We start from the raw sequence: 15,128 nt of genomic DNA on the forward strand, positions 1-15,128 counted from the left end.
TCACTAGCCTCGTCATTGTTATAGTGAACGTAGTACTTCGCCAACTCAACAAATTTCGAAGCATACTCTGGTACCGTCATATTACCCTGAGTCAGCTCCAAAAATTCAATCTCTTTCCTGCCTCGAACGTCTTCAGGAAATTACCTCCTCAGAAACTCTCTCTTGAACACAGCCCAAGAAATAGCTACACCATCAACCTCCAATTCAGCCCTAGTAGCCATCCACCAGTCATCAGCCTCTTCAGACAACATCTGAGTACCATACCTCACTTTTAGGTTCTTAGCACAATCGATGACTCTGAAAATCCTCTCGATCTCCTTAAGCCACTTCTGAGCACCTTCAGGATCATGCGTGCCCCTGAACAACGGAGGATTGTTTCTCTGGAAACTGTTCAGCTGCCTGTCAGCACCAATACCAGCTCCATTGGCATTCCCTCCCAGCACATTAGCAATCATGCCCAGAGCCTCAACAATTGCATCATCGTTTCTTCCTCCTCTTCCGGCCATTGTTCTGTTAAATATAAAACAATATTCATTAGAACAAGAAGTATCGATAGTGTCAACCTTACACTAATCGTATACGAGGGATTAACTGACACGAGACTCTGACTCAAACGACCAACCAGGCTCTGATACCACTATTGTAACACCCTTCTAAACCCCGCGGTAATTTAAGTAAATATATCAGAGTAAAAACATATGCACAAGGGTGCCACAATTATTTAAAATAATTAAATCAACTAAGGTCAAAGTCATGCTTCATTAGGAAACGGTTCGCCAGAACACAATCATGTTTATCACAGCGGAATAAGAAACAATGTCAAATACGACCAAATGGAAATACAAGTCATCATCAAATAAAACAGAGTAATCTCGTAAAACTCTAAAACTCTCGATTCCCAATGTTACAAGACCAGAGCATGACCGACACGACCCAACATAAGTGGATAAATCTACGAGTCATCCTCACCAAGCACTAATTCCGCTACTCCTCAATCTGAAAATGACAACATGTAAGGGTGAGTCTCATTCGCAGTTAGTAGATATTATGCAATTCATAAGCAACAAGCATTATAATATACCGTTCACCCAATTGTACATATTCAGATTCTCATCCATTATTCATCAATCCACATAATATTAGATGACAACACATAACACCGAAATTCACACAATCATATTATGACGAAATGCATATGACACAACTGACACTATGCATGTGGTACCAATAAACCGTAGAATCAATCCACCTAACCGATCTACGCCTCATCGAGATACGGCCCACCGACACAATTTCCGCACAATGGGAGATATGTCCACCCACGATCCAACATCACCTGGATCCAACATCAAATGCATATGAATGAAACACACATAACATACTCAAAAACATCACCAAATCACGATGAACAGGTCGTCTCAACACCACATCATCGAATAAGTATGTACATGTTTTCAACATCATTCATATAGTCATCCATTAATCACAATCGTAATAATAATCACAACCAATTTATCATCACATCAACTACATTGTCACACCTATCTCATATGCACACAATGTTCAATTCCCATCAAGTAATTAAATCGAGTTTTAAAGGAATAAAGTCGGCCATCGCCCATATTCATCATTCATCATATAAAACATTTAATTACTTGCACAACTTCCAAAACGGCACTAAGAAATGATACACGGATCAAAAGATACGTCATTTTAAAGTTTAGAAAAAATACACACACAGCAAGGTTCGCTCAGCGACGCAATGCAGAAGCGAAATTCTTCCGACCCCCGCTCAGCGGACCTCTAGCGACGTCCAACAGAAGCGAACTACGTTGGGACCTCCGCTCAGCGGACCCCCTCCGCTCAGCGGACCTGCGATTTCAGCAAACCCCAAGTCTGCGATAGACCCTGCGATTTCACATCCTTTTCCCCCAAAAACGATTCCAAACATCACATACAAGCATATAATCATCATACATTCAATTATACACCACAAAACATCATTTAAACGCATTATTAACCAAATAGTTCACACAATTATCATCAATTCAATCCAATTTAGAACAACCTAACCTAACAACCCCAATGTCTAATTGAATCAAAACATACATCAATCTACCTATTACCTAAGACCACATAATAGATACTAAAAGGAAGAGTCCCCCCTTACCTCGATGAATTTCTTGAATGCTTTCCTTCCGGTTTCACGTTCTTACCTCTTTCTCTTCTCTTGTCCTTTTCACGTGTTCTTCCTTTCTCTCTCCAAATGGTTCCTTATCTTATTTTATGAAAATAAAATAAAAATGAATATACTTAGTAAAAAGGCTTAACCAACTAGCACCCCTCTTTTACTAACATCACACCACAAGCCCAATAGCCCTTATTCCATCATTTTTCAACTAATTCCAAATAAAATACTAAAATTCCAATTATTTAATTTAAATCCAAATTAAATTAATAAACTGAAATTATGGGGTGTTACAACTCTCCTCCACTAAAAGAGTTTTCGTCCTCGAAAACATACCTTAGACGAAAAGTTCCGGGTAAGAGTTCTTCATCTGGCTCTCTAACTCCCATGTAACATTTCCACCGGCTGGTCCTCCTCAAACCACTTTCACCGTTGCTATCTCTTTACCTCGTAACTGCTTCACTTTACGATCTTCAATCCTCATAGGTAATGTCTCTACAGTAAGATTATCTCGCACCTGTATATCATCTACCTGAATCTCATGAGACGAATCCGCAATGTATTTCCTCAGCTGAGATACATGGAACACATCATGCAAATTAGCGAGTGCAGGTGGTAAAGCAATCTGATAAGCAACCTTCCCAGTCTTCTTAGTAATTTGAAATGGACCAATGAAACGCGGAGTTAACTTCCTCGACTTCAAGGCTCTCCTGATGCCAGTCATCAGAGTAACTCGCATGAACACATGATCTCCCTCCTTAAATTCAATATCCTTCCTTCTTTTGTCATGGTAACTCCTCTGACGACTCTGAGAAGTTCTCATCTTCTCCTGAATCATCTTGATCTTTTCTGTAGTTTGTTGCACAATCTCCGGTCCAACCACCATATTTTCTCCAGATTCGTACCAACACAAAGGCGTTCTACATCTCCTACCATACAATGCCTCGAACGGAGCCATACCAATACTCGAATGATAACTATTGTTGTAGGTAAACTCAATCAAAGGTAAATAACTATCCCAAGCACCACCTTTTTCCAATACACAAGCTCGTAACAAATCCTCTAACGATTGAATCATTCTCTCCGTCTGACCATCTGTCTGTGGATGATAAGCAGAACTCAACCTCAGCTTAGTACCTAAGGCTTCTTGCAATCCTGTCCAGAACTTATAAGTAAACCTCGGGTCTCTATCTGACACAATACTAACCGGAACACCATGCAAACTCACTATCTTCTCAACATACAACTGAGCCAACTTCTCCATCGGATAATCCATTCTTATTGGAATAAAGTGAGCAGATTTCGTTAACCGGTCTACAATAACCCAAATAGAATCACAATTCTTGCTCGATCTAGGTAAACCAGATACAAAGTCCATAGAAATTCCATCCCACTTCCAATCCGGAACAAACAACGGTTCCATCAATCCAAACGGTTTCTGATGCTCAATTTTCGACTTCTGACAAATTAAACAAGCATGAACAAACTCAGCAATTTCCTTCTTCATTCCAGGCCACCAAAACAACTTCTTCAAATCATGATACATCTTAGTAGCATCAGGATGAATACTCAATCCACTTCGGTGTCCTTTTTCCAGAATACTCTTTCTTATCTCAGCAACATCGGGTACACACACTCGGTTTCCAAACCTCATAACGCCATTCTCATCGATTTGGAATTCACCTCCTCGACCTTGGTTAATCAATGTCAACTTATCTACCAAGACAACGTCAGATTTCTGTCCATTTCTAATCTCCTCAAGGATACTATTAGTTAACTTCAACATCCCTAACTTAACACTATTAGAAGTACTTTCGCATACCAAACTCAAATCTCGGAATTGCTCAATCAAATCAAATTCTCACACCATTAGCATAGACATATGCAATGACTTCCTGCTCAATGCATCAACAATAACATTTGCTTTACCAGGATGGTAATTCAAACCGAAATCATAGTCCTTCAGAAATTCTAACCATCTCCTCTGCCTCATATTAAGTTCCTTCTGATCGAAGAGATACTTCAGACTCTTATGATCGCTGAAAACCTCAAATCGAGAACCATAAAGATAATGTCTCCACAACTTCAACACAAATACCACAGCTGCCAATTCCAAATCATGAGTCGGATAATTCCTTTCATGAATTTTCAATTGTCTTAAAGCATAAGCCACTACCTGCTTATCTTGCATCAAAACACCACCTAAACCCATCAGTGAAGCATCACAGTACACATTAAAAGACTTCTCTGGATTAGGCAGAATTAAGATCAGAGCACTCGTCAATCTTTTCTTCAATTCTTGAAAACCTTTTTCACATTCTGAATCCCATACAAATTCTTGTCCTTTCCTTATTAGCTTAGCCATTGGTAATGCCAACTTCGAAAATCCTTCAATGAACTTTCTATAGTAACCTGCCAGACCAAGAAAACTTACTTCCTTCAACCAGAATTCACATTTAGACAATTTCGCATACAGCTTCTTCTCCTTCAATAATTCCAATACCACTCTTAAATGATATGCATGCTCTTCATCATTCTTCGAGTAAATTATAATGTCATCAATGAACACTACCACGAACTTGTCAAGATACGGATGAAATATCCTGTTCATATACTCCATGAAAACACCAGGTGCATTAGTAACACCAAATGGCATAACAGAATATTCATAATGTCCATACCTCGTTCGGAATGCCGTCTTCTGAATATCTTCCGCCTTCACACGAATTTGGTGATATCCAGACCTCAGATCAATTTTGCTAAACACACAAGCTCCAACCAACTGATCCATCAAATCATCAATCCTCGACAAAGGGTATCGACTCTTGATTGTCACCTTGTTCAGTTGTCTATAATCAACACATAGTCTCATTGAACCTTCTTTCTTCTTAACCAACAGTACCGACGCACCCCACGGTGACACACTAGGATGAATAAACTTCTTTTCCAACAATTCCTCTAATTGTTTTTTCAGTTCAGCCAATTCCGATGCCGACATGCGATACGGTGCCATCGACACAGGACTAGTTCCGGGAATCAATTCTATATCGAACTCCACTTCTCTTTCAGGTGGCAACTCACTAACATCTTCTAGAAATACTTCCGGATACTCATTCATTACTCGTAGTTCACCAGTATTATCGCCCCCTTTTACTTCCATTGAAGAGCACAACATAAAAACCACCGCTCCATCATTGACAGCTAAATTCATATGTTTGACCGACATAGTCAAATCCTCAACACTAAGCTCTTCAGGAAAGATAACCGTCTTCGTAAAGCAATTGATATGAACTCGATTAAATTGTAACCAGTTCATCCCCAAAATGACGTCAAGTTGTTCAAGAGGAAGGCACACTAAGTCCATTCCAAACTTTCTACCAAATATGTCAACAGGACAGTTCAAACAAGCAGAAGAAGTAGTTAGTGAACCCGACGCAGGAGTGTCAATAATCATACTTCCATGAATAACAGATATTTCTAATCCCAATCGTTTAGCACAATCCAATGAAATGAGCGAATGAGTCGCTCCAGTATCAATAATGGCAACTAAAGGTGTGTCATGGATGAAACACGTACCTTTAATCAGACGATCTTCCGGAGTAGTCTCTGACCCAGACAAGGCAAAGACTTTTCCACCAGCCTGATCTTTCTTCAGTTTAGTGCAGTGTGGACTGATGTGACCTTCTTCGCCGCAATTTTAGCAAGTCACGATCTTCACCCTACAATCAGAAGCAATATGACCCGCCTTACCACACTAGAAGCATTTCTTTTCTCCACTCTTGCACTCATTCCTTCTATGCCCACTCTCACCATAGTTGTAGCACCTAACAAGAGCACCAGAATCTCCCCCACTAGGCCTCTTCCAATCCCCAGCTCTAGGATTTCCTCTACCATATGGCTTACCTCTATCCATAGGCTTCTTACCTTTCTTGTCAACCAACTCGCGAGAGTGAGATTGTAACAGCCCGAATTTTATTAACTGACTAATTAAATTAAATAAGGATTTATTTACTTAATTTGGACGAAGTTTGATAATTAATTGGATCGTCGGTGTTATTGAGAAACATGTTCGGATTATTAAGTGAAGTTGGAATTTATTCGGTTAATCGAAAAATTAATAAAGTGGAGTATGTAGAGAAATAATATTAGAAATAATATTATTATTGGATTTTATTTATTTGAGATAAAGTCGGATTTAATTGGATTAATCGGAAAATAATATTAAGGGTAATAATATTATTTGTTGGAGCATAATTATTTATTTGACTACTCTATTTTATTAATTGGGCCTATTTATTGGAGTGATAAGCAATTGGGGGTGTTATTAATTTTTAAAGCCCAATAAATAAATAAAGATAGTAAGAGAGGAAACAAGGGGTAGAGACATCATATATCATTTTGCTGGTTTTTGAAGAATAGAAGTGGAGGAGAGGAACAAGAAGAGGAACTAGGGTTTTGGAGGAGAAATCAAGAGGTAAGGGGGAGAATCCCTAATCATTGTGGGCTAGTATAATGGGGTAATTGGTAGATTAACATATTTATATTTGTTCATAGTTGAATTATAAAATATGTGTTTGATTTATGTTTTGTATATTAACATCTGTGAGAAATTGAAATTGGAACCGAAGTTAACGCCAGAACGATATACTCTGCATTCATATAATTATGAAAATGAAAATGGAGTGAAGCATTGTTTGGAAACGCCGGATGATGTCACTACGTAGCATGATGACGGACGGTAATCCTATTGCTTGAAAAGCGACACTGTTTTGCCGTGTTAAGTTGGAAATGCCCTGTTTCCATTTTTTTTTCTTTATTCACTGGCTACTGTTTGTTTAGCTATTGGTTAAATTCCAAACATGAAAAGCCATTATATTTTATTAATGGAATTATATGATAGATACATGTATAGATTATTTAGCAAAGAATGTATATTATACAATGTATAGATTAGTTAGAATGTATAATAATCTATTTAGTTAGAATGTATATTAACTTTGTTTATGTAATAACCTTGTGATAGATACATGTATAGATTTATTGGCAAATGGGTATAGTTTAATGAAATTGGCTTCTATGTTAAAAACAGTACACTCATGATAGAATGATATATGGATATGCTTCTATTATGGTTCTAAAATTGAATTTTATGAATAACTAGATGGCATAAATCATAATGACTTGTTAGTTTAATTTGAAAGTGAGTAAATCATATAAAACTGACAAATTGTGAGTTAGCATGTGATAGTATTAATTACTAGTGTTAATTAAAATGGTGGATTGAGATTGTGTGTTGGCTATTATATGTGAATAATGCTTATGTGATGAGAATGTTGTGTACAATAATTGTGGATAATTCATATGGTTGAATTATTGTGATATGCTAAAATATTAAGATGGTAGAGATGATCTTAATTGCATATGTTTGTTAACATTGTACATACATTCATATCATAGTGTGCCTTGAAACAAAGGTGGTTTGCTTTGAAACAAAAGCGAGGCTTAGATTCTAAAGTGAATCGGAAGCGGTAAACTATATGTTTACGTTCGGTGGGCTTTGGTCTTGTCCGGATCGGAAGCGCGGCCTAGATTCTAGATATTGAATCGGGAGGCGGTGAAACTTTGGGTTCACAATTCGGTACCACATGCATAGCGTCACATATCTTGCATCGAGTCACATTAAAATTATGCGATAATTGAGTATGTGAAGTTGATGTAGTTGTGTTATGTGTATGAGTTTGATAATTGGAACGAGTGAGGTTTGAATACATATTTGATTAAATGTGTGAATATATAATAATTATGATTGTGTACGTAATTGAGATATAATAGTAGGATTGAAATATTATACTATTTAAGCTTGTTGTATACTCGATAACATGTGAAATATGGGTTGATTACTATTATCTACATGGTTATACATAGTATTATTAATTACTTGAAGTGTTGATTTAACCATTGTATTCCGTTATACTTTCTTCATAATGGTTTGTATTCTCACCCTTCTGTTTTAATGTTGCCCTCGTTTGGCGACATGCAGGTTTGACGATTAGTAGCTGGCGTGTGATCTAGTCGGAGTTTCTTCCGAGCTGCTTGGTAATTAAGTAGCGAGTCAATGCTCTGGTCATGTAACACTGGGTAGCTTAGATGTTGAACTCATGTTCTATTTGTTTATGCATTTGTTATAACCTGCGAACATGTTTAATTAGTTACTTGTTGTTGAGAGGCCTTAAGCCGAATATTATGATTATGGTTATCTTATGAGTTGTTTATGGAGATATGATCATGGTATGGGACATGTATCATTTATATGAAACACATGAGTATTACTTTCCGCTGTTAATGCATATTTTGGATGAATTATGATTATATGTAAGGTGTTATTTGAAATGACCAGGTGTATTGTATTTTGTGGATAAATTTCGTCGGTTTTAAAAGCTTTTCAGTTTTTGAAAACGTCGATGTGACGCCCTTTGAGTTGTATGCATGCTTATTCTCTGATTATATGCTTAATATTTTGGGGTAGTAAAAAGGGGTGTTACATTAGTGGTATCAGAGCATGGTCGACCAGTTGGTCAAGGTTATTAATGTCTTTTATCCTGTTGTATTTGATTCGTGTATCTGACACGATCGATACTGTTTTGTCTGGTTGTTTGGTTGTTTAGGACGATGGCTACGGGAAGGAATGTTGACATTAATGGTGAGGCATTGATGAGGTGGACTGGTGTGATTGGACAAGTGCTGCAAGAGAATGTCGGCTATGGAGGAAAGGATGAATTCCGTGCTTTTGGAGACTTTCAAAGGTGCAACCCGCCAATCTTTGAAGGAGGGTATGGACCGGACAAAGCGCACGCATGGATGAGAGAAATTGAGAAGATCTTTCAAGTCGTGAGTTGTACTGATGTACAGAAGGTACAGTTTGTTACTCACATGCTGACAAAAGAAGTTGGCGTTTGGTGGAGTAATACTGTGCGGAGATTTGAAATAGAAGGTATTGAAGTTACTTGGATTCTTTTCCGTGATGCATTTTTGGGAAACTATTTTCCAGAAGATGTGCGTGGAAAGAAAGAAGTAGGGTTTCTACAGTTGAAACGAGGAGGAGAACAGTTCCGTGAGAAATCGTATGATGACATGAGGGAATGATCTGGTCTTGGCAAGAAGCCAAGTGGGGGAGGAGCTTCTATTCCGATTAAGTGCTATAGGTGTGGCGAGACGGTCACAAAACTGTTGATTGTGGAGTTGGTTCGAGTAGGATTTGCTATAGTTGTGGTGAGCAAGGACACAATTGTGCCATGTGCGATAAGCCAAAGAAGGATCAAGTGAAAGGAAAAGTGTTTGCATTGTCTGGTGCTGAGACTACTTCTAAGGATAAGTTAATCTGAGGTACGTGCTTTATTATTGATAATGGTGCAACGCATTATTTTATTCTTTGGATTGTGCTATAAGATTGGATCATGTTTTATCTGTTATGCATGGAAGTGTAGTTATTGATACAACTGCTGTGGTTTTGTTTCTATTTCTTTTACGTGTTTGAATTATCCGTTGAGCATCTTTGGTAGATATTTTGAGAATTCATTTAGGTTGTTTTCCGTTAGACCAAGTTGATGAATTTTGGTATGAATTGTTTGGAGTTGAATCAAGTAATTGTGACTTTAAGGAGAGATTGTGGATCTCGGTGTTGTAAGTGACTTCGAGTGCAAGTTCTGAAGGAATACTATTATAGATTAGTAACGATGGTTTATGTTTCATTATGATTGTCGACTATCTATTGACAAATTGAGGACCTGATCACCCTTAATCTATTGTTGATAGGAGGCGATATCATATTGAACGAGATAGACTTGTCTTACTAACTTGGTAGCGTGTAAAGCGACTAAGGAGAAGTTGAAGAATAGATTTGAGGAATTGTTTGAGAAGAGGTTCATTGTCTGAGTGTATAGTCGTAGAGTTACCCTGTTCGTCGAGTAAGAAGAAAGAAGGTTCTATGAGGTAATGTTTCTTGAGGATATTTGATTCAAAGAGCGACGATGATCATGTTTAACATTTAAGGATTGTGTTATCGGTGCTGAAAGAGAAGAAGGTTATGTAAAGCTTTCTGAATGTGAGTTTTGGTTGGAAGAAGTGAATTTTCTTGGATATGGGATTTCGAGTTGAGGTGTGTTGATGCAGATATCGATAAGTGGTAGCTTATGCTTTAAGGTAACTTAAAGTTCATAAGGGGAATTATTCGATGTATGTATTAGAGTTGTTTGCCTTTGTGTTTATTTTGGAATGTAAGAGGCATTGTTTGTGTGGATCAAGGTTTGATGTGTTGAGTGATCACAAGAGTTGAATATGAGGTAAACAAGACGAGTAGAATTTCAAAGGATTTTAATCTTTGGTTTGAATTACCATCCTGGTAAAGTGAAGGTTGTGGCCGATGCATTGAGTAGGAAATAATTTTATAAGTTATGTTGAGGATTCAAGAATTAGAAATCGTTGGAACGATTTAGAGGGTTGAGTTTGGTTGTGAAGCGACGTCTTCGTGTGTTAAGTTGATATGTTGAAGCCTACTTGGAATATTTTGACAAGATTTGAGAAGGTTAGAAATTGGATTTTTTCAATTGGTTGACAAGATGATATTGAGTAATCAAGGAAAAAGTAGTAACTTTTGGATTGTCGAGAATGGTGTCATGAGATGTTGTGATCGAGCTTGTATTCCTGATGGTTAGAATTCGGACAAAGAGAATTTTGGATGAGGGCATCGTAATGATTTGAATATTAATCATGGTGTTAATGATGTATCGAGATTTGAGGAAATGTGTAGTGGTAAAGTATGAAGAGGGGTATACCGGAATTGTGTATTTGAGTTGGATTTGTCAGGAACCGTTTCATTTGGTGCAACAGTTATCTATTTTCGAGTGGAAGTGAGATAGTATCTCTATGGATTTGTTTCAAGATTGCCGAGGCATCGAATAATTGTGAAGTGAGTTGGGTCAATGTGAATAGTTAACGAAATGTGCTCGTTTTATTCCGATGAAGATGGATTATTCGATGAAGAGACTTACTAAGTTGCGCATCGAAAGGATTGTGTGTTTGCATGGTATTTTATTCGGATATTGGAATGACATCTTTTGAAGCTTTGTATGGTCGTAAGTGTAGAACGTTTTTGTATCGGTACGAGAGAGAGAGAGAGTGGATGTGGTTTTGGTGTTGAGATGGTTGTGTCGACTGAATTTTCGAGGACGAAAATATTTTAAGTGGGGGAGAGTTGTAATAGCCCGAATTTTATTAACTGACTAATTAAATTAAATAAGGATTTATTTACTTAATTTGGACGAAGTTTGATAATTAATTGGATCGTCGGTGTTATTGAGAAACATGTTCGGATCATTAAGTGAAGTTGGAATTTATTCGGTTAATCGAAGAATTAATAAAGTGGAGTATGTAGAGAAATAATATTAGAAATAATATTATTATTGGATTTTATTTATTTGAGATAAAGTCGGATTTAATTGGATTAATCGGAAAATAATATTAAGGGTAATAATATTATTTGTTGGAGCATAATTATTTATTTGACTACTCTATTTTATTAATTGGGCCTATTTATTGGAGTGATAAGCAATTGGGGGTGTTATTAATTTTTAAAGCCCAATATAATAAATAAAGATAGTAAGAGAGGAAACAAGGGGTAGAGACATCATTTATCATTTTGTTGGTTTTTGAAGAATAGAAGTGGAGGAGAGGAACAAGAAGAGGAACTAGGGTTTTGGAGGAGAAATCAAGAGGTAAGGGGGAGAATCCATAATCATTGTGGGCTAGTATAATGGGGTAATTGGTAGATTAACATATTTATATTTGTTCATAGTTGAATTATAAAATATGTGTTTGATTTATGTTTTGTATATTAACATCTGTGAGAAATTGAAATTGGAACCGAAGTTAACGCCGGAACGATATACTCTGCATTCATATAATTATGAAAATGAAAATGGAGTGAAGCATTGTTTGGAAACGCCGGATGATGTCACTACGTAGCATGATGACGGACGGTAATCCTATTGCTTGAAAAGCGACACTGTTTTGCCGTGTTGAGTTGGAAATGCCCTGTTTCCATTTTTTTTCTTTATTCACTGGCTACTGTTTGTTTAGCTATTGGTTAAATTCCAAACATGAACAGCCATTATACTTTATTAATGGAATTATATGATAGATACATGTATAGATTATTTAGCAAAGAATGTATATTATACCATGTATAGATTAGTTAGAATGTATAATAATCTATTTAGTTAGAATGTATATTAACTTTGTTTATGTAATAACCTTGTGATAGATACATGTATAGATTAATTGGCAAATGGGTATAGTTTAATGAAATTGGCTTCTATGTTAAAAACAGTACACTCATGATAGAATGATATATGGATATGCTTCTATTATGGTTCTAAAATTGAATTTTATGAATAACTAGATGGCATAAATCATAATGACTTGTTAGTTTAATTTGAAAGTGAGTAAATCATATAAAATTGACAAATTGTGAGTTAGCATGTGATAGTATTAATTACTAGTGTTAATTAAAATGATGGATTGAAATTGTGTGTTGGCTATTATATATGAATAATGCTTATGTGATGAGAATGTTGTGTACAATAATTGTGGATAATTCATAGGGTTGAATTATTGTGATATGCTAAAATATTAAGATGGTAGAGATGATCTTAATTGCATATGTTTGTTAACATTGTACATACATTCATATCATAGTGTGCCTTGAAACAAAGGTGGTTTGCTTTGAAACAAAAGCGAGGCTTAGATTCTAGAGTGAATCGGAAGCGGTAAACTATATGTTTACGTTTGGTGGGTTTTGGTCTTGTCCGGATCGGAAGCGTGGCCTAGATTCTAGATGTTGAATCGGGAGGCGGTGAAACTTTGGGTTCACAATTCGGTACCACATGCATAGCGTCACATATCTTGCATCGAGTCACATTAAAATTATGCGATAATTGAGTATGTGAAGTTGATGTAGTTGTGTTATGTGTATGAGTTTGATAATTGGAACGAGTGAGGTTTGAATACATATTTGATTAAATGTGTGAATATATAATAATTATGATTGTGTACGTAATTGAGATATAATAGTAGGATTGAAATATTATACTAAAAAACACAAAACACAAAACAAACAAAAAATCGTGAGCCGAGCTACGGTAACTCTGATTCCTGAAAAGGATACGTAGGCAGCGGGGTAGGGCCCGTGCGAGTACAATTCTTTCTTTTCCCTACATTTTGCATTCATTTGCATATAGACATAGACATTAGACACACCCTTTAAATAGAAACAAACATAGGTGGATACCATCGAGTACGATGGGCGCGAGGGGTGCTAGTACCTTCCCCTCGCGTAACCGACTCCCGTACCTAGATTCTCTGGTCGCAAGACCCTGTTCCTTCCCTTGTTAGGTTTTCTGATATTCCTTTCCCTTATGGGATAAATATATTAGTGGCGACTCTGTTCATTTTTCGCGAGCGTGCGACACATTGCATATACCTTAATAGCATCTCTAATTTGCATTTTGTCTCTGAACTTCATGCCTAAATCAAACTTAGTGGCCTCTTTAAAAACTAGAAACCTTGGCATCTCACCTTCAATGTCACTTTCTGGAGGGGTGTGCAGTTCATCAGAATCATAGCCATCTTCATCTGAAATAACTTCATGTTTGGAATAGCTTTCAGCTTGTTGTCCATTAGGAAAAATTGTTGACCAATCTGCAGTAATATCAGGCCCCTCATCATCATCAACTTCCTCACTTTCATCATCAACTTCCTCACTTTCACCATCACATTCATCACTCTTCTCATCAGATCCCTCATAATCTGGACCAATTTCAGTATCAACCTCCTCCACATTCACACCAACACCCACACTTTCCAAACTAGCACCCTCATTTCCCTCATTCTCCACATTTTTATTCACACCATCACCCTCACTTTCCACATTTTTATTCACACCATCACCCTCACTTTCCACAGATTTATTCACACCAGCACCATCACTTTCCACAAATTTATTCACATCAGCACCCTCACCCTCCAAGTTCACATTCACATCAACACCCTCATCTCTCTCTATGACATCGGGTATATCAACAACATGTTCAACATAAACATCAACTACCTTAAACCCTTTAACATCCTCAATAAACCTTAAAACATCCTGGTCATTATTCAACAGTCGAAGCCCACGCGAAAACGCAAACCATGGGTGACAATACCAAAGACACTTAAACTTCCCGTAACCCACACCTTTTATCATTTCTTCAAGATCCATATAGGATACATAGTCCACATCCCAGTCCCATTTCAACTCAGTTATCACTTCACCAACATACAATGTTATAGGATAAGTTATCAATTCCCCCTTATGATGTATTCTTAGTCTAACATGTTGAGCAAGTGTTGACCTACACAAGATTAAATGGAAAATCAACAAACAGGAACAACAAAAAGCATAGTTTGGGACCACATTGAAGGATAGAAAAACACTTAGAAAGGGGGGGTTTGAATAAGTATGACATTAAAAACTTGTAAGATAAAAACAATGAACACAATTATTTTTATCCTGGTTCGTCGTTAACGAAACTACTCCAGTCCACCTCCTTAGAGTGATTTACCTCAACTGAGAATTTAATCCACTAATCCAACTGATTACAATGGTTATCCACTTAGAAAACTTCTAAGTTTTCTAGAATATACAGATCACAACTTGATCACTCTAGGAATTCACCACTTAGACAACTTCTAAGTCTTCTAGAGTCTACTGATCACACTGATCACTCTAGGAACCTTTTACAATCAATGTAAAGTAATGTTTACAAGAGTATTGATTTGCTTCTTATAAAGATATAATCACAACAGTGATATTTCTCTTAAGTTCTAAGCTTAACACTCACTA

This window comes from Vicia villosa, linkage group LG1 (genome assembly GCF_029867415.1).
Source record: "Vicia villosa cultivar HV-30 ecotype Madison, WI linkage group LG1, Vvil1.0, whole genome shotgun sequence".
Classification (NCBI taxonomy): domain Eukaryota; kingdom Viridiplantae; phylum Streptophyta; class Magnoliopsida; order Fabales; family Fabaceae; genus Vicia; species Vicia villosa.